Source organism: Apteryx mantelli, chromosome 2 (assembly GCF_036417845.1).
Source record: "Apteryx mantelli isolate bAptMan1 chromosome 2, bAptMan1.hap1, whole genome shotgun sequence".
NCBI classification, from domain to species: Eukaryota; Metazoa; Chordata; class Aves; order Apterygiformes; family Apterygidae; genus Apteryx; species Apteryx mantelli.
In genome coordinates this window covers 142,969,485-142,991,155 of record NC_089979.1, presented here as the reverse complement: position 1 = coordinate 142,991,155, position 21,671 = coordinate 142,969,485, and the positions used below count along the sequence as shown (strand labels likewise).

At 40.6% G+C, this 21,671-nt stretch overlaps 1 protein-coding gene across 2 annotated transcripts in view; it reads right to left on the bottom strand.

The window, feature by feature from the left end:
* CALCR (calcitonin receptor) overlaps positions 1–21,671 on the bottom strand; it is a 176,235-nt gene that overhangs the window by 109,539 nt on the left and 45,025 nt on the right. The window lies entirely within an intron of this gene.

Sequence of the window (21,671 nt, the reverse complement as noted above, 5' to 3'; positions counted from 1 at the left end):
TTATATTTGTAAGTGATGCTTATCCACAGTGCCAAATATGCAAGAACACTGGTAGAAGTTTGGGTTCCTCTAATATCAGTAGCACTGTGAGGATGCCATCTTTAGCAAGATGTTACTTGTTACTCCAGTGGAAGGATCGCCTGTTGTCCAATGGTGTCTGTACGCGAACGTGCTGCAACCAGTGTAAGGCTTGGATCAGCCGAACTTTGTGAGGAAGAGTTGGCGTGAGGCCCTGCTCGCAGGGGGTTGTTCAAGACTTGACTCCTGGTCAGTGAAGAGTGTCAGTTCCCATCTTACCACAGAGCTAGGCTCTGACATTTGGCATTTCCCACTAAGACAGGTAACTCCTCTCAGTACCTTTCAGTGATACCTGGTTCTGAGTCCCAGTTCTCCCCTCAGGTGCATGGGAGCTACCCATGAGACAGGAAGACACTTATGTCCTGTGGAGGATTTAGTTGTAACCTCTCAAGAGATGTCTCAAGTGAGACTGCCTAAATCCGGCATCTAATTCATGCCTTACTTGCTAATTTGAATTTGTGTGATCTGGAGAATATTTTGGTTATTGACTTCATTTCCAGGCATTACCCAATTCCTTCAGTCAGAATCTGCCTTTCTGCTTCACTGAAAGCTGGACCAGGGCTCACATTCTCCAGCTGTAACAAAGATCATGGTGAGGTTTATGACATGAGCGATAAAACAATTATTTGATCATAGATATAGGAAAGGCTTTTTGAATATTCAGACAGCTTTATCAGAACTTCTTTCCAATTACTTCAAGCTTTGTCTTAAAGTCAGTGATGCATATTATACACAAATATTATAAATATTCACCAACCCTTCTCTATGGAACAGTGCTCTTCTTTTATCTTGCTGGAATTTAATTAGGTGAAACATTAGATTAGAATCCTATAGCATATAAACTCAGTAATACAATCTGTAATTGGCTCCATCTCAGGAGATTTAAGGGAGACCAATGAGATAAAGTAATTCTTTTCTTGCTTGCTAATAACTGTTCATCAAGCTGAACTACCAGACCAAGAATTGGTATGCCATTTCTAACCTTCTTTCATCTTTTTAGTCTTTATTTTTCTCTCCAAGTCCAACCCCTGCCTATCAGAAATTTTCTTTATGTCAAGAAGTTGCAAAGAGTGAAAGGCAAACACTGCCAAGTGACAGTTGTACTCCAGAGAAAAGCAACATTCATTCTGGAGTCAGCTGTTGCATTTCATGAATCAGTCAAGTGTTCTCCTAGGAGCCATTGGTTCGGTCAAGCTTGGGGTATATTTATTTTGAAGTAAACAAGAGGACATATGTTGTGATATTAAATAGCTGCACTTGCTAGTTGAACAGACTGTAATACAAGACTCTTGTACTTTAGGTACACTTCCATATGGGGCAGAGTTATGGTGTAAAGCCTGCAGTTTCTGCTAAGGATGTGATAAGACAAGGCTGCCTTGAACTTACATCAGCAGTGTGCCTGGCTTAGACCAAGAATAACTGGCATCAGGTCTTGGTTCTATTAACAGGAAAAATGAAAAATTAGAAATGAAAGTGAGTTCATTTTAATTATGGTTTGTCTGAAAAATAGTGAGTTCCAAGAAACGTATTTATAAAAATGTCATATGATGAATTTCTTGTTGATAATGTCAGCATAAGTTTCATTCATTAACACTATCTCTGCACTGAGCCCTTGAAATTATATATTTAACCTGTGCCTGAACTGAAAGCCTGGAAGGTATAAATGTCAGTCATATCAGTTCCATAGGAATATCTTCAGCTCCTCCTTTTAAGAGAACAAAATGCTATAATGAAGTCCTATTCCAGCTTTCACACTCTGATTATTTCAGGGTAGTTATTCTTAATACCACTTTGTATTCTGACAAAGATGATTGCGTGACAAGGGCCAAATCTTAATGTCTTTACTCAGTTCTGAAGCAATTCTCAGCATGAATTTAGTAAAATCTGTAAAGCCTGAATAGAATTTAGCCAAGAGCATTTTTAGTCCTCAAATCTGCAAGCACTTCTGTATCTATTTTGGTATTTGAACATGAATAGTCGTGGAGATTGCAAAAGTTAGTCTGGAGATTTTTTTGTTGTGGGTTTGGGTTTTTTTTTCCTCCTTTCTTATAAATGTTACCTGCCTATTTTAACTGGAAAAGCCTTGAGCTGTTAAGAAAAGAGAAAAACAGAATGTTGCTAAGCACAATTATGAGAATTCAGAACAAGCCAGAAGCAAGCACATAGGGTTTCTTTGATGATTTTTCTAACATAATATAAAGATTATGTTCCCTTTAACAGAAAGTATTCAGAAAGGTGACCTTTTCTTGGTTATGGAAGAAGCAAAATTCTTTCAGAAGTCTAATGTTCTGCAAAGTAGAAGAAAATATTCTGCATATTATTCTTAAAGCACAGCTCAGATCCAACACTTATTTAAATAAGTCCATCAGAGTAGTTAAATGTCTTATATTTATAAATTAATTTTATTCTTACTAGAGTTATTTATTTGAACTATGTTTTCTGACCTATTGAAACAATTCCACATAAAGTTCCCAGACAAAAATCAATCTAACAAAATCAATTTATCTTTCTCTAAAAGACACAATCCTTGTGATTGCAAGGATAATAAAATAGAATAGTCCTCCTGCAGCATTTATTTATCACAACTTGGATTTTCATTTTTTTGCTTTATGAAAGAACTGGTTGGCCTTAATTTGGCCAAAAGACATGGAAAATGATCTTTTTTTTAATAACATTGAATGAATTTTCTAATACAAATATCAGCTACTTCTGAAATGTGATTAATAAATTGTTTAGTTTAAATCTTTCTATCATTTTGTCATTTTTAACTGCTATTGGTGAACTACTATTTTAAAAGAAACATGTTTTCATTTGTCTTTTCACAATATTTTCAATACAAGATTATCCGCATCCTCTACATGTCATCAGCAAATTTTATTTCAGTGCAAACTTCTACAGTTTCTTACTAATTTGTGCCAGTTGAGAACTTGAAGCCATAAATTAATTCAAATTATCATTTAACTGAATTTCAGCTTTTGTAAGAATAGATACACAAAAGAGATTGCTGCACCACAGTACTGGTTACTGACTTCCTCAATATCTGTAAGTATATGTAGTATAAGTTTATAACTATAATGAAGTATTTTAACAGCTTACCCAACAGCAATCCTAATGCTACTTTGCTGATTAGATATAGCATTTGTACTATAATACTCTGATTAAATCATTAGTGATGAGCAACTATCTTCAGTAGGCTGGAAGCGCTAAAGAAAATCAATTCAAATATTAGTAAATGAAACTTCATTGAACAAAGCCATTCAAATAAGCAGCTAATCCATGGATAACTTTTTAGAGACAATTTCAGTGGTCAAATACATAAGTAAGATATAAAAATAAAAAGCACACGAAATAAGGGGTCCCAAAGAAGTTCAAGATTTTGCACATTCATGTCTGGAATATCTCTAATACAGCATTTTTATGTTCTTCTGATGGCAAATAAGTAATCTGCTGTTAGGCTAATCATGTGAGGCTGATGAGTATTAGTGATCACATGAAATGCAGACAAGAAAGAAAAGGCCTAAACATTTCCAGAGAAACTGCTGCTATATTTTTGTGCATAAACCACATATCACACACAATTGAGTGTTTCACACCCTGTTGGCTACTAATAACATAATTAGTAAAATTCTAGACCTGTGCATGACATCAAGTCCATATCATGTGTATACCCATCCCTGAAAAGTGGAAGAATTGTTTAATTCCTGGAGGTACAGCCCAGAGTGATAAAACCAGCCAGTGAAACAATTGTAACCCAAGATGTGAGAAGATCATTTTGCATGAACTCTCCTGCAGCCAAACAGCTCTTCACCTCACCCTTTCTCTCCCAGACCATGAACGGTCGCCCTGCCGGGGCGGATCAGCTGCTCTGCTCAGCCTCCTCCCATGGGCTTTCCCATGGGCTGCTGTGCACAGCTCCTCCCTGGGAAAGAGCTGGGTAATGGGACTTGTCTATCGGGATAAGGTAGATCAGTGAAGGGAAAGAGGAGTTCAAATATTTAGCTGTCTCTAAGGCTTACTTTGTATCCCCAAAGTTCTTATTTTACACTCAGAGGGATACAAAATAAGTGTGAACTACTAATCCTTAGACAGCCTCTGAATATTTGAAAATAAAGCAAAGCAAAACAAAACAAAGAGTTTGCCTTATCCCCAAAGACAGATTCGTAACTCCAGCATTGTAGACCTGAAAAACAGTCAGAGAATAGATTAAATGAATTGTTTTATTTCTAGAAATGGCTTTTCATTCTATTAGTTCACCAATTTGCTGTCAGTCCAAATGATACAGTCATTTAGCTCATGACTGGTTCTGCTTCAGGGTGGGAAACAATGTGAGCAGTATTAGGACATGAGTACTACTGGGCTATTAATTTTTCATTACAGTAATGACATGGGCCTCAAAATTAGGACCACAGCCCCACCACGATAATTGTGATACAAACTAGTGTAGACCTTATTTTAGAGAGCACCAAATAACTAACAGGACACAGATTATATAAGACACAAGTGGACAAAATAAAGGAAGAAAAGAGAATAATAAAACAACCATAGCTCACAACCCACCAGATGGTTGCAGCTACACAAATTCTATAACAGTAGTATTCAGTTCTGGTTGTTTACATTGTTTATTGTTATACATAGTGGATGCATTTCAGAGCTGCTCAAAACAAACAGTGTAATCTACAATGCCTTTGTATTTACTATGCTGCCTAAGAAGACTTGAAGGATGTAGAGGTTATATTGAATTAAATTAAGCGTTTGGTAAAGATTTTTCATTGCCTTGAAGTTTATTGAGTTGCTTCTAGCTACAAAACTTCCAAAGTTGCTTAGAAGAGTTTGCTGAACTCCCCCTAATTGGCAATCAAAATATATATAGAAAAGGGAAGAGTGGCAGATCTCTCTTTGAAAAAGAAATCATGGCCTTCATGAAGAATTTCACATTTTGACACACTATCAAAAGAAAGTTGGTTAGCTGATATACCTCTGCTACATCCAACGCAGTGAGAGCACATCTCTCCACAACCTCAGAGAAAGGCAGAATGGTGTACAGACAGTTCAAGCCCTCCCTGATGAGCTTTGGGGAGCACAAAGCATGTGTGAACAGAGTTAAAAGGGACTTACTGATCCCTGAAAGACAAATACAAGAGTCTGTGTGTGTGTGTGTGTGTGTGTGTGTATTGCCCTGCCAGACAGAGCCTGCTCATGTTTGTGAATTCAGGATACTTCCTCAAGAAATTAGAATTCATATCTTGAGCCAGAACTACAGTCAGCACAACCTACAACCCTTTTCCGGTAGGTTGGTTTCCAAAAAAGTCCAGCATAATATCACTTCATCTGTTCCCTAGAAGAGCTTTGGAGCAAATAGGGGAAGGAGGTGAAAGACCTAAAGATAGATTTGTTTACTGCATCTTCTTTTGACACTTTTGTGAACTTTGTGAGAACCTGTGGAGAGGGATAATATTAGCAAAATATGATAGTAAGCTGAGTTTTCAACAGCTATTGATCCATGCCTCAGAGTTCAACACTCAGGTTTCTATTTTGAAAACATCCTGCATCTTAAGGCCTTTTCCCCAGAACCTAAACACCCTCACAAAAAGGAAGAGAAGGTGTCTCAGCAGCAGGTTAAGACAAGGTTTCAAGGGAAGAAGGACGGATGACAGCCCTCAGAACAGGTACAAATAGGTGAGATAGAAGCAATCTCTATGGCTGCTCATGTTTATAATGCCTAAATCCTTTTGCTGGAACTAGCCGTTATAACAGTCTATTGAAGTCAATGGCATTTTATAATGATTTATCTCAGTTTGTACTTGTAATCTCTAGCACAGCAGGGAAATATATCTTTATCTTCAGAGGTTCAGCCTATCCCTCAGCTACAAGACTATCTTCTACCATACACTGATATAATCTCCATCCTTTCCCAAAGCCTATCACAGCCTGAATTCAGTTCTAATGCAATAGGCAGATTTGAAGAATTGAATCACTGGAATATATTTCAGCACAGTATATTTAGATTGATATCTTGTAAGTCTGGTACCCTGTTATTTTTGAATGTTGTAAAAATACATTGCTCTACCATTTAATATGTAATTTTAGTACTAAATATGACAGCAATAATTCTAGGAATGGGAGTGGTATTTACTGTAAACAAATCCAAAGAAAAATGAGATACAGCAGCCTCTGGAAACCATCAGCATTACTGATGTAGTATAATAAGAGGCTATGAAGTGTGTACCATTTAAAGTGTTAGAAGTGGCAGAAGTCACACCCCTGGTAAGTCAGAGTCCTAGACTGGGACAGAGCTCCTCAGAGCAGATGCACCCATCCACATCTCAAAATACAGGGAGAGCCCAGTGGCCCTCCCTCACCCCGGGGCCAGGGTGACAGTGGCCTCAGCAGTGGGAGGTGATCTGCCAGAGGAAGGAGCTGAGGGAGGTGCTTAGCATCAGCGAGGATGCACAGGAGATCGACAGGTTCTGTAGGGACAAGAGCCCAAGGCCCATGTTGCACAGGAGGACATATGGCCAGAGGCTGAGGATGGGGACTTCCATCATGAGTGAAGCTGAAAGCATGTGACTTCTGGCAACAAGGAAGCTCCTCCACCTGCAGATGTTCAAACAGGTATGGGGCCTTGATACCACAACAGAAGGAATGGGATCTGTCAGGTGAGGTGTCTAGGCTGGCCATGCCCAACCTGCTGATCAGAAAAAGTGACAGATGCTTGTGGCTGGAGACTCCAACCCACCTGCTGACCAGACCCGTTGACTCAGGTCTGATGCTTGCTTCAGGCTTGAGCACAAAACATGGCAGAGAGACTGGTGGGACTTGTCTGGTCCTTGGGCTTTAACTTCTGTAGGCATGAGAACCTCTCTGAGGACAAGGTTTGCTGGGGAGGGATGGGATCCACCTGACAAAGCAACACAAGAACATCTTTGCTAACAAGCTTACTAGAGTAGTAAGGAGAGCTTTAAATGAAGTTCATCAAGGAATGGAGACTAAAGTCCACAGATAAATGGTTGGAAAAGGCAATGGGGGGAGCACGTGTGAGACAGGAGGGTCTCACACTCCCACATGAAAACAATGTCACTGAGAGCCCATCTCAAGTGCCTGCACACACACGCACACACACACACAGCACTGGAAACAGGAGGAATCAGAAGTCTGCGTGCAGCTGCAGAGCTATGATTTTACTGGCATTAAAGAAATTAAGATGTGGTGGGATAGCTGGCATAACTGGAGTGCTGCAATTGATAGACTTAGGAACTTTAGGAAAGACCAGGGAAGACATGGCACAGGTCATGCCCTACAGGGGTGTTTCAAATGCAGAGAGCTCTGCGATGACACTGGTGACAAAGCAGTCAAGAGTTCATGTGTCAGGATCAGACGGGAAGCTGACGAGAAGTGGTAGGCGTCTGCTACAGACTGCCTGATAAAGAGGAAAAAGTGGATGAGCCTTCTTTAAATAACTGGAAGAAGCCTCATAGTCACAGGCTTTGATCTTCAAGGAGGAATTCAACCATCCTGATACCTGCTGCAAGGACAACATGATGAGGTGTGAGCTACTCATGAGATTTATGGAAAATGCTGAGGACAATTTTTTTGGTGTGGGTGCTGGATGGCCCAAATAGGGGAAGTGCTCTCCTGGCTCTGCTACTCAGAAATAAGGAAGAAATAGTCAGGGATGTAACAGCTGATGGCAGCCATGAGTTGACCATGAGTTTAAGATCCAGAGGGAAGTGAGGAAGACAAGTAGCAGACTAGAGACCTTGGATTCAGATGAGTGAACTTTCACTTGTTTAGAGAACTGGTAGGTGACAATTCATGGGAGGAGTTTTGCTCTTGGTATAACTCAGGAAAACTAATGAGGTCTGAGATAATGCAGGATCATCTCCTTTTCTTTCTTCTCGTCTTATGATGAATGATAAGCAAAGCATGGCAGGACCAGATCTCAGCTGATATCTCACAGAAAAAAACCTCTGCTTCTGGGTTGCTTTGACTGTTGTTCAGGAACAAGAGTGGAGATCCCGGACCTCTATGTGAACACTGCATATAGACTTGTTGCTTTTAACAAGTATTAATGGGGTCTTCCCACCACAACCTCAGCTGAATTGTGGGAAATCTCTGTAACATATTGCCCTACTGGCACATCAGAAATATCCATCCTGTAGAAGTAGTGACCTATAACTTGCTCTTCTCCTGCTCTTCACAGGAGAATCACCTCTTAACCAGAGTCAGAGATGAAACTGAAGCTGCTGCCTTACCAAAATAACAGACTGTGGTAATAAGACAAAGGGGTAAAAAGACTTGCATATTTTTATGATGTGGAATAGCTGAAAACAATACTGAATTCACACTGTACTTTGGAAGAAACCAGGAAAGGAAGCCACAACTTTTAAAATGAAGAGCTTTATTTGAGTTACATGCTGCTATGTTTAGCAGTCTTCTGATGTGCATGCAGACTATATCTCTGTACCTATGTAGAAATGCTGAGGATGGTTTCTGGGAATATAAATACTATATCTAAATAATTGGAGGAAATAATTCAGCTGCCATATTCCCATATCCAAGTCTACAGAGTTCTGTAAAGCTTTTATGGGATCCACATTCCCACCTGGTGCCAGCCTGGGATAGCTATGACTACAGCAACTACAGGAACTACCACCCTGTTGTCAGGCTGGCTCTGATGAATGACATGGGCAGATTTATTGCAGCAGCCTCCTCCTCCCCCCACCCCCAAGGATTCGAGACACCTATATCTTTTTCAGCTTTAGTGTCGTGGAGCGCAACTACCCTCTCCCTCCCCCATCTTGGGCCCAGCTGACCACAAATAACTGACAACGCCCAGTACTGACCAGGAGGAATGAGGCGATACAGGTTGATACTGGTGAGGCCAGAAACAGGCATGAGATCAGCAAAAGGGGTATATTTTCCCCAACACGGCATGAGATCAACAAAAAGGTACCTCTTCCCCAACATGGCATGAGATCAGCAAAAAAGGTATATCTCCACACCAAATATTGTATGACCATGAGTCAAATTCTGTGCCCATAAATAGCACTGCAGCCTAGAGTCCACTGAGCTCTCCTGCATGGCAGCGGGCTGCATGGTGGTGAACCTCCCCTTGAGTTGGGAAGCCTCTCAAGCTTACTCTCCAAGAGTTAAGAGAACCTCTGACAAGAAACCGTTGGAGTGGTAAGAAACCGAGACTCAGGCAGTAACAAATGTGCAGTAAGATTTGCTTACTATGACTACACTGTATTGCCATCTTCAATAAACTTGTTTGCAATAAACCCAGAGTTAATACCTGCCTCCCCTGTGATATCTAGTCCCAGACTTTCTCAGGAGAAACTACTTACCTGTCCTTTGCCTAGACATTAAGCTGGAATAGTCTGTTATACTTTAATAGTGACCTGTTGATGGGCCTCCTGGTATCCCATCAACAGCACACGGCCCAAGGTCCTTTTTTCAGAGAGTTCTTACAACTGGATCTCTTCAGTCCCAGAAACTACCTATTCTCCTGTGCTTAGAGGCCAACTTCCAAATATTACGAGGATGACTTATGCCTTATACTGAGGCATCAATACTCCACAGCAAAATGCTCCCTGCAGTAGTGTCTTTCACAAATAAGATATAAGAAAAGAAGGCACATAGCTTTAGGTAAAAACTGAGCAAAGACTAAGAATCTGAATAGGAAGAATCCCTTACCCAAACAGAAATGGGTTTCCAACACTGTTCAAGTCAACAGAAAAACTTTATTAAAAGGTCAGAGAGGGATAGAAGGGTAACGGAACATGCCCATAACTTATGAACTGGAAAATGCGAGTGTTAGAGCTTTTGAAACCAGGAAAAGGGGAAGAGAAATAAGGAAGGAGTCCAGAGGAGAAGCGTGTGGGAAGTAACATGGCCAAACAGTACAAACAGGAACATGCCACACTTAGGACTAGTATTAACAGAATCTTGACTGCTATGGCTTAACTAAAGGAGGATGCACAACACCTGAAGGTCTGGAAAAAACAACAGAGGCCTAAGGATACTGTCTAGGTAAGGGCTTGGTGTGAGCCCATGCAGCCACCACCAAAGCTTGCTGAGGTTTTCCTCAGCTCTGGGCCAAACTTCTTTCTCTTTTGATACCTCTTATTGCTGTCCCAACACCTGGGCCAAAGGGCCATCCACAGAAAGTTGCTATTTCTGCCACCTTTGAAGATCCTGCTGCTCCTGAGACTCTATCAGTTTGGATCAAGGTAGGCTGAGGACTGCTGCCAGCTGTGCTGTGGGTCTCGAGGGAGCTTTCACTCACAGCTTCCATGTTCTCTCCCTCTCTCCTGTTGCCTTGGCAGTGCATCCCCAGCTGCAAGGCTCCAGCCTCCTGGTGCAGGCACTGTTGACTGCCTGCAGCAGCATGGAGTTGAGGTAATGACGTAAGAGAAGGGGCAAGTGCAGCTCCTTTCACCCTGCTCTTCATCAGAAGAACCTGCAGAGGAGAGAAAAGCAAACCTTTGGTCCTCGAGTGTCCCTCTACTGTTTGTGGCCATTGTGGCACAGCCCCCAGGTTTTCAAAGACTCGGTGTGGGCAGAGTGGGGTCAAACCATTTCTGCCATGATCGGCCCCTGTGAAGGGCAGATGAAGTTTGGCTCTGAATAGGATGACCCTCTCGCCCTCAACCCCCATGTACTGGTAGGTTAGTTCTGTGCCATGGCCAGTGCTGTGCCCCAGAAGACTGTGTATCCTGTGAAACTGCTGTCCTCTGTAGCAAGGGATAGGTGAACTAGAGGCTTCAGGCATTATGGTGTTGGGGAAACAGCAGGGTGGAAAGTAGGTGTTTATCAGTGAGAGCAGCAAGAGGCTTCTAGAGGGATACTGAAACCTCACTTTGATTTTTAACCTGTACTAGATGGAGAGGGGACCAGGAGCCTCCTGCCGCTCCAGGTGCTCCTGGGGTAGTGGATAAGGCCTGAGTGAGCAAGAGTGTCCATGCAAGTGTTTGCTGTGACCCTGCTCCCACCCCTAACTGCCTATCCAAACTGAGGAACAACCAAGCTGTGCTTTGGGGATTGCGTGCAACACCATGGGCTGGCTCTCCGCAGCCCTCAAGCAATTAACTACCTGGTATTTCTGCCCACACAAAAGTTTGCCTTCATCTCCTTCTCTCATGGGGGGAGATCTGAAGCGGCCTCCCATGAAACGCTGGTCCCCTGTCACTGTCATGGCTATTCAGTGCCAGCTAACATCTCTGGAGGTATGGGAATGGGTGAAGAGGTCTCAGGAGCAGGGCTGCACTATTGCTGCCTATCCACAGCTGCAGACTCAAGGAAGGTGACCCTGGGACTTTCTGATGGTATGTGTTTGCAGGGAGAGGGAAGAACAGTAATACAACTGAGTGCTATTTCTACCCTCCATCTGCCTAGGACTCCAAAACAAGAGCAGCTCCCAAGCTGCTCGTTCTTCTTGGCATTTGTGGGACAGGACTGGGGTCTGCAATTTTACCACATGTGATGTCATGTCATCAGTCCTTAACCTTCTGTGTTAGAGAGAGAAGGAGCCATTAGACAGGATCTTTGTATGGAAACCTGGGAGGGTTACATTATCACAAGATACTGCACAGGGCAAGGCCAGAGCTGGGCAGACATAGCAGGCAGTTTCTAATATAGCTACACTAAGATTTCCTTCATAGCTCACAGCCCTAGGGGAATTTTATGCTTCTAAATGCATTTTTTATGCTGTTAAATGCACAGCATCCCTGCTAGGCACGCAGCTTATACAGAGTTTTGTTTGCCACAGCTCTAAGCTCAAAACCCAAATTCCACTAGAAGCCTCAGGCATTGCCCTATCCTTTCAATCCAAAGCCATGCATAAAAACATAATTCAGTTACCTGGTCTGGACTCTGGAGTGCTGCTTCATGGATTCTTGATGCTGGCAGTGGCAGGAGCTGGCCAAAGAGGGGTCCCTCGATGTGCCTTGTAGCAGTCTTCAGAGAGAGCCAGGAAGAGAGGAATCCTGGAGTGGCACTGGAGGACATGCTCTCCTCTAGTTTTTCCTGCACGGTGGTCCTGGGGCCCCGTACATGGGATTACAGATGAGCAGGAGGCATTGTGGTATGCTCCCATGCAAAGATATTTACAGTCTCTCCATAATGGGCATGTCTGCTGTATTAGTCCCAGAGTGCAGTTCAAAGTTGCATCATCAAGAATGCAATCTTGCTGATTTTCTTGACTGCAGCATGGCACTGCTCAGCTGTCCTCTCGTATCTCCTGGTGCTCATGAGGAGCAACCTCCCGCTGTTGCCACAGGGTTATGCTGCCACTGGAGAAATATCTGGCTCTCTCAGTGTACAGATTTATGAGCTGTACTATTTCCCTAAGGATGTAGGCTACATTTTATGAGTTTTCTGAGACTGGACGGAGCCATAGATATCACCATTCCAGGAAAGGAACAGAAAAAGAGCAATAATTTTTTTTAAAGTGACAAAATAAGAGGTTCAGCATGTGAGGACAGATATAGAAGGTAAAGAAGGGTGAAGATTTCAGATTAGAAGGATGGATGGATGAGGCTGGAGCAGTAGTCTCAAAGCACTGAGTTCTTAAGGTCAAGGGCATACATGACTTACATGAGGAAAGCATACATGGCTCTTTATCTTGTTATGGAGCATAAGAGGTTGTCTTGGGAGCTGCTGATGGTTAAAGAGCCTTTTGTGGACACATGCACATTAGATATGCCCTTGGGGACCTTGTGGGTATACAGCCTACTCATATGTTCAGACCCTAATGTCCCCTCAAGCACTGGAGCACAGCTTCCAGTTTCATTTCTTGTGCAGGACACCTCGTTCATGCACATCAAAATTACATTTGAGAACCAAACCAGAGAGACAATGGGACAGAGGGAGAAAGGGGGAAGGAGATGCTGCAAAACTACCTGATTGTTCAAATGAAATCCCTAGCAGAGGTACAGCATGACTGATCTCCCTTCTGAGTGGAGCAGAAGAAATTGTACCTCATTAGCCTTGCCCCCTCTTTCTTTATTCAGAAGAAAACAGGAAACTGTGAAGGCCAAAAAAGTGAGACTGCCTAAATAAAGCTCGGCCTTTTTTGTATGTTTTTGGTCATTTTCCAGTATCCGTTGAAGTCAGTTGGAAGCTGCTCTGTAAGAATATTCCTTCTGAGGCTAGCATCTACCCATGCAGAACTCATTCAACCAGCTGTGCCACAGATGGAATACCAGTTTGGGGAAATAGATTTGTCTCCACGGTGTGGTGACGACCATGAGTAGAGATATAACCCCATGTTGACTAAGGACTGATTAATGTAAAAGCAGATTTGGAAAGGCATTTGCCTGTTCTACCAGCCAAAGCACCCTCTCAGACAAAGAAGGAGTTCAGTTCTTCTCCTTAGACCTGCAGATTTGCAGTTCACTGACTACAGAGAAAGCCACATGCTGACATCCCTTGCCCTAGGATTAAGTCTTTTATAACTCACGGTAACTAGTAGTAAAAGATGGGACAGGATTATAGATTTTGATGTCACAAAGCCATTTTCTGCATACTCTTACTAAATAGTCCTGTTCAGGAAAAAAGGAAAAAAGAAAACCTTAATCAGTAGATGTAAATGCATGTTTAAATCTAACCATGCATTGAAGTCTCATTGCAATCAGCAAAGACAGAGATAATTCAAGGGAGATAGATTTAGGCCTGCATGTTTGTGCTTTCCTAAATTGGAACCAATAGGAGCCAAATTTAATAGTACTATTGACCATGAATTGGGCCATTACTGTATATTTTTGAATTCAGCATTGTCTGCTCTGTACTTCACGTTCTTATCTCATCACATTTTCCTTGGAGATCTTTCCTTGAGCATGCAACACGAGGGCTTGTAAGAATCAATTAATAGATAAGTAGAGGAAATGACAGCTGACTTAATTTAGAGATAGGAAATATTTAATACACACATACAGTACTCAGGTTCTGTTCAGCTGCCATTCTTCACCATCATTGTTTTCTGCATGCATGGTAAGTCTCATAGTTAAATAACTTGCTTGTCTTAACTAGGAGATATGCATATACTATTCCTATTTGTTTAACCTCATCCAACTTTTGTAGTTGCAACTCATGGTGCTAACCATGAATCAGGCAGATTTTCATGCAGTCTCTCTTAGGCCCCTGAATCCCTGTGAGTGCTTTGCAACTCAAGAAAGCATTTCTCTGTGTTAGGGAGTAGGCCAAGATAAACCAGTATTAAGAAGTGGCAGCAAGCACAGCTTCAAAATACTCTTTTTATATTGATCCGTAACCTCTTCCTTAAAAGTGTATTGGCAACTGTTTTGATTCCACAGTTTCATGTCACCAGGAACCCTTATTTGCTGGATAGAAGCACTCTGTGTGCCAAAGCAATGGTTAGCCTGTGAAGATGTTGCTGGAGCTGCCTCCAGCTTTGGGAATGCAGGCCTGCCTGGGCAGAGTGCAGCTCTTTCCAGTATGCCCCTCTCTAGTCACATCGAACTGTTTATAATGTGACTGAAAGCACTTGTGGGAAATAGCTAAATGACCACAGATAATAAGGATTATTTGCATAAAACTAGCACAGGAGTGTTAAAAGGTCACAATTTGAAGCTGATTTCTGCTGAAATTAAACCTAGGTCATACCACACTTAGGCTCTTTAATTACTTTGTTTTCAAATATGCATCATGGCATCTGATGGGCATTTCACTTTTCTCTCCAGTATGTCAAGTCTCTAAACAACAAATATTTACATTTTCAACTTGTGATAAAATCAAAGAGAGCTCTAGCCACAGGATTCAAATGTAGATTTTGACCCACACATTGGATTCTCACATTATGGAAAGTTAAGATCTGGGACTTAGTTTGCAGTGTTTCAGTTAGACAGTAGTATCTAGTACTCTTCCCTCCAAAAAAACAGACCACTCATTTTCAGACCTATACCTTCGATCAGCCTGCTAAAGCAAACATTTTGGTCTCCTAATACACTATTTTACCTTTGTTTGCTCAAGATTTGATGGAGAGTAAGTTACTAAGATAGACATGATGAGCCAGGAATGGTGTTCAGTGAACGCCACATGCTATAGGACATTTTTTATTCCTATTTTCATGTTGGTTTGTTTTTATTTATATTTCCAAAAAGTGAATTTGTACACAGAGGTTTGACTGAGGGAATTTTATTTGTAAATATTTATACACCAAGGAAGATATATTAGAAAAGCAATAGACACACTTCACATTGCTTTAGTTTTGATATGCCTGGAAAGAAATATTTCCCTTTACAAGTGCTAAAGCTAACTGAGGAAGAAATCTCCCTTTTAACTATATTTCTAATATCAATTTTCTTAAAAGTTTGATATGCTCAGTGGCCTTGGGGCTACAATGAATGATAAATTTAGAAACAGCTAAAATCTTCCGGGAGGCTGAATGAACGGTTGTTGACAAAGTAGTTGCACAAATTTTCACGATTCTGTCATAACTGAGAGTGTTTTAACTGTAAGGAGAGCTATGAAGTCCATTTAAAAATTTTTAGTGACTTTATCTGAAGCAAATACTGATACTATATGAGGTTAGTGAGAGTCCAAATGGGAAGTGAGGCAAAAGTGAAGGAAATGGATTTGATACTTTTTATGCACTGTCACTTTGGAAATGGGACCAAATCCTCAAGTAAAAAGCTATAATATCCATCCCCTGTGGAGGACTAGGAAGACCACAGAGGATTACCCCGGTGTCTGTTCTTAGCTCTTTTCAGCCAGACACCCTCCTTGGCCTGCTTCCCTGGCACACTGTGTTCACAGGACCCATGCCTCCCTTGGGGCCAGAGTCCACCTTGAGTTCCGGCATGGGAAGGGATGAGCAGCGACATGGGACAGGGCCAGCTGCGGCACACACATGATGCTTTCATCAGTTCAGCTGCATGGCTGCACGACACCTCCTTCAACAGGCAGTCTACAAGTCCTCGCACAGCCTAACCAAACCAAAGAAGAACAGCAAACATCCCCCATATGCATGCTTTTCATGTATTCAGTGACACCCTCCTGTTAAAATTGTATAATACTTATAAATTTTTCAGCTTCTTAGAAGGAGGACCATCTTTTTAGAATTGTTATGAGAGATTCCTGGAGTCACCGAAACCCTGTCACTATTTTTCAAACAATCCAAAGCAAATCCAAAATATCTTTTAGATATTTAGTAGAAGAACACTGAAAAAATTAAGGAGAATTATGAATGGGCTTTTCAAACTTCATTTTAGCTTGGTGAGTGGGGTCCAGAACAGTGTTCAACAGTGTGGCATTTGTGAAAACAGGGGAACACTGCTGAGGGGGCTGGCCAGAGAAGAAGCAGCAGAAAGCACAGTGATTGACTTCTCTTGGGCTGGATACTGACATTTGTTAACCAAAGGATAGATGGAGAAAAAAAAGTCAATTTAACCCCAAAATAGGTTCATTAAAATTACTAAAATTGCATAAAATTTTTCCGACAAACCACTAATTCACCAGAAAAAGGATTTTTAGCTCATTTACACTATTTGCAAAACTGAGTTGACTCTGTTGTGTAGTTTGGGCTGAAAAAAATGGAGAAAATAGAAGGTTTCAACCTTTTATTTTAAAACGATTTTTTTCTTCAAATTTTGCTTAGAGGCAATAATAATGACACCCCCCCCCGAAAAAAAAAAGAAAGAAAAGCTTTCATCAAACTGCAATAATGTGTTGGTGCTGGTATGATGGTTTCTTTAATACAACTAATAGTTTTATTTTCAGGTCAACATCAAACATTTTTAAGCCTGATTTTCTAAGGAGTGTGAATTACATAATCCTGATGTTTTCATTGCAAATATTTGGAGCAGAATGGTGTATGTCTGGCCATAATATTGGTTTTAGTACACCGATAAAAGGAAAGAATGTGAAAATGACTGGCCTGTATTTCAGGGGTAGGGGAAATATTCTAGATATTACTGTCTACTGAAATATCCTGCAACCTGAATTCCAGATCTTATCCCTCCATAGCAAGGGAAACCAAGATCTACCTTTGAATTCTGTCTCTGGTGCCCTTTTCAATTTGCCTAGGGATGTAGCTTTGTTTCTTACCAGTGTTGTCACTACTAGTAGTCTATCTGAGAAGAAAGATTGAAATGAATGGTTCATGAAGGGAGACACCGGCACAACTCAGCTTCCATTGCATCTGCTTGGCAGTGGCAAGCTGGCATGTGGCTACCTGGAAGAGATGCTAAAGGAGATGTGTTGGCAGTGGTGTGCAAGGAGGAGGAGTAAGGGGAACAGGATACAAATAGGTAGGAAGGCAGATTTTATTATTTTGCTCCTCATGCAAAGAAGTGGTCTATAGAGCCAAGATTTTGCAAAAGAAACTCTTTCCACATTTCCAGTCTTTATTTTTACCAAACCCCACATCTTTTGAAAGCATGGCTTGCACTTCAGCAGGTGCCATGGAATTTTCTGAAATCCCATATTTCAACACCCCTGTTGGAAAGACAATGTCAGTGAAGAATTGGACTAGATTAGCTTTTCCTCATTTCACCAGGAAACCTGCAGTCAGGCAGAAGAGCTGAGAGACCAGATATGTCACAACAGGGATGCAAGAGCTGTTTCTCCAGCTATATCCAGAGCTATTAATTTTCACTACTGATGCTGGTAGTCACTCTTGGTGCCTTCCATGGAGCACTGCCTGGGAACTAGAAGTGCCGTCTTCTAGCAGGTCCCCATGGGGAAGCAGAAGTGTAAAAGGCAGACTCTTTCCACACAAAGAATAAAAACTTAGATCAGTGTTTCCAAAAGTGACTTCTGATTTGGAGTGACTCAGTCTTCAGACAACAAATTTAGGCAGGTGACTAATATTAGTCATGCATGTAGAGCTCAGAAGCACATATTTGATTGAAAATGGAAGTCCTGATTACAGCACTGTCCTAAAGTCAATAATGAACTGCCTTAAACAATGTATTTTTAAAAATTCCCCCACCGCTGAGTCACAGACACCTTATTTTTCTCTTTAATTTATTGGGAAGATTGAAAGAAGCCTTCTTAGTACTGCCATGACAGTGCATTCAAATTGGTTGTCAACAATGCCAGTCTCATTCTGAAACAAATTTGCATGCTATTCGTAGTTGCTCTAAACATAGTAATTTTAAAACTCTTATCTGTGGTCCTCTACTCCCAGGAAAAGAACAAATTTCTCAGATAAAATCAAAACAAAAACTTCTGGAATATATTTACTTTTGAAATGTAAATCTCTGAAAGTGGTAAATTCAAGCAGTCAAGGACATTTTCAATTGAGTATTTTTTAATTACACAAATAATGTTCTTCACAATTGCCATACAGAGAGAGGTCATATTTCACAAAGGATAATCAGAAAGCTTGTTTTGGATTGGCCAGTCCAAATTAGCAGTTATCCACACACCCATAGAATTTTATAGAATGAGAATGACTGAAACCTTGGTCATGTTCGGCAATTCCCAATTAACTCCATTAAGAGAATACATTTCCATGAAATATTTGGATTTTGACAGAGTAACATTTTTTTAACAGAAAAATACTTCATCAAAAATGTTTCAGTCAGTCCTACAGAGATATTTCATCCAACTGTTTCTCAGGATCATAGGAATAATTATCTTTTTAAAACCAAACCAGAACATTATAACGACAGGTTTTTTAATCTTTAAAAGAGTTTATTAATGAATAAAAAAATGTGGGGAATAAATGAGCAGCTTTACTTTTGAACAGCAGAGATTAGGTTTGAGACATGGCATAATGGATGTTGAAGAAAGGGAAAACACTGTCCCACAGCAGAACCGAAATTGTTCAAGCTGCCATCATAGGTTCAGTTCTGTTTTCTATGCTTTTAATTCAAAATAAATGAATTTAGAGTAACCTGCAATTGTAAACAACTTAATTGAAACTTTACTTGCTCAAAAGCTGACTGACTGCTAGAGAAGACACAACTGTGCTGTAAACGTCTTATTAATATGATCTTCTGATGTTTGCAACTGTATAAAAGATACAGAAATATCACTTATTTTCTCTTTTTCTGAGGAGACAGATTTATGCTTTTTTAAAGAAATACGCGAGAAAAACTATGGTACTTACAGTAGTGGAGCACAGCATTTTTATGCTATCTATAATATTTAGGATAGGATGGAAAATTTTGTGTTTCTAACAGTGAGAACTGCCATAAAAGCGTAGAAAACATGTCTACAATCATAGATTTTAAGACTGTTTGTTTTAACTATTACTGCAATAATTCTTGAAAGCAAAAATACAGATAGGGAATGAGATTACATAGAAATGTCATGAGAGGGACAAATTATAAGAAAATATTTTTCCCAGGAATATTAATATATTAATATATGTCAGATATACTAATATTGCCAGGAGCTAATTTATTTTAAATGATATAGAAGCTTTGAAATATCATGTCATAATTGATTTAACTGATTTACAAAGGTACAGTGTAGTGTTAGGAGATGGTGTGATTTATCCAAATCACCTGGATATTATTGGGATCCAGAAGAATTCTGAAAGAACTCAAACTGTATTTTTAGAGAAATAGGGATGTACTATGGATAACGGTGCATTTTCACCACACTGTGAAGTAATGAAATAACACCTTCTGTTTTGAATTCACATTTTGTTTTTGTTTTGTTTGTTTGTTTTTTTACTGTGAAACTATGAGATTTAATATACTAAGCAAGTTACTATAATCATATCTTATTTTATTTTCACTTTGTAGACTGATTTCTCAACTCCCCTATTATTAACCATTATTAACCACTATTAGTATTATTGTAATATCCAGGAGACCTAGTCATAGATCAGTAACTCCTTCTGTTTAGCAAAGTAAAAACATACAAAGGAAAATCTGTCCATGCACCAAACAACTTAACTTTAAGTATGTGATAAGAGAAACAGTTCAGTACAGAAGGACTGTGTAGTACACGGAAGAAGACTGTCAGTGTAACAGCCAGTGGTCTCAAGAGCCTAGCCCCTGCCAAGTTAAATAAAATCACAGAAGAGGAGGATTTCTATGAAAACAGCAAAACAGGTATTCACTGGGGGATCCTTCCAAGGAGGAGAGACAGTACGGGAAACAAGAATGAAGGGTTTTTCCCAACACATAACAAGTGGTTGGTGCAGTACTTTAATGCACCAGGATTATTTAAAAGTAGAATGGTAATGCCAGAGAGATGAGACTCACATCAGACTGCTACACAGTACAGGCCTAGAAGAGAAAGTGAAGGAAAAAAACCTCTGAGCGTGAGCAGGCTGAACTGCCATTGAGAAACTGGGGCAGGGCTGATGTCCCATAAGATGGTGGAAGAAAACCTCTTCATAAATATAGGAAATAGGAAGACACTGGAGAGATTATACAAGTCAGCCTAACTTCAATATACAAAAAGATACTGGTACTAGACCAACAATTTGTAAGCCCAGCTTTTTAAGAAAAATGGGGACAAACGGTTGTTCAGAGGGAGCGATGTAAAAGAGTGAGTTTTAGAAAGCTGTTTCATGAGACCTGGTGAAAGAATTTAGGAAAGCAAAGACTCAGGAGCATTTTAAAATACATAAAGTACATAAAAAGAGTCTAGTTTTCTGTTGTCCACAAGTGATAGGGTGAGAGGCAATCAGCTTAGTATCCCACAGCGATTTGGTTACATAGCAGAAAAAGTATTCCAGTTGTACATTTAGAAAGCACTGGAATAGGTATCCTTATGGTAGGTATCCTGGTGCCCTTATGGAAAATCATTTAGTATTCTACATTAATAGGAAGAGGTGTGCCTTTTTGCATGAGAAAAGAGATTACGGGCTTAGTATCTGAGAAGCACATTGGTGACAGACTACATGATAAGTACTGCTTTGGGACTGGATAGGAAAGGTCATAACTCACAGATGCCATGCATGAACAAAGAATCTTCAAGACCCAGGCAAAAACCTAAAAGTGAGGTGACTCCAGAAGAAGACATAAGAACATAAGAAATGGTCTGCTTGGTCAGACCAATGGCCCATCTAGCTTAGCTCTGCAGTCTGTTCCCTCATTTCTTTCTCCCTCCTACCCAAGATGTTGTAGTAGAGATGTTTAGCACATATCTCCCTATCCATTTCTCTTCCTTTTAGTGTCTAGCAACCTGCTGTCCATGAATAGATCTCATACCTCTGGAACCTGCTGGTACTGTTTGCGCTCCATAGCCTTCTGTGACAACAGTGAACTTCCAGAAGTTCATTACTTGCTTTTATCTGTTTTAAAGTACTGCTCCATATTTCCAGTTTTGTGGGTTTTGGTGAATAAGAGTTCGGCATTCATCTTATCAACCACCTCCATGATTTTGTAAACCAGGAACCTATCCCCACAGCTTTCTCCTCTCCAAATTGAAGAATTCCAATTATTTTAGCTTCTCCTGAAAAGGTGGCTGCTTCAGTCACTTAGGTCTTCATCTACCTTCTGCTGGATAATGGATTCGGATGACAGGCAGGATGGGGACAAGGCCTAACATATTTGAAGGGTGGGGAAGGCTACAAACTATGTTGTAGCCATGCTGAGCTAAACGATGGCTTGTCTTCCACATTTGTCATACAATTCTGTATTTCAGGGAAAACATAATAAGCA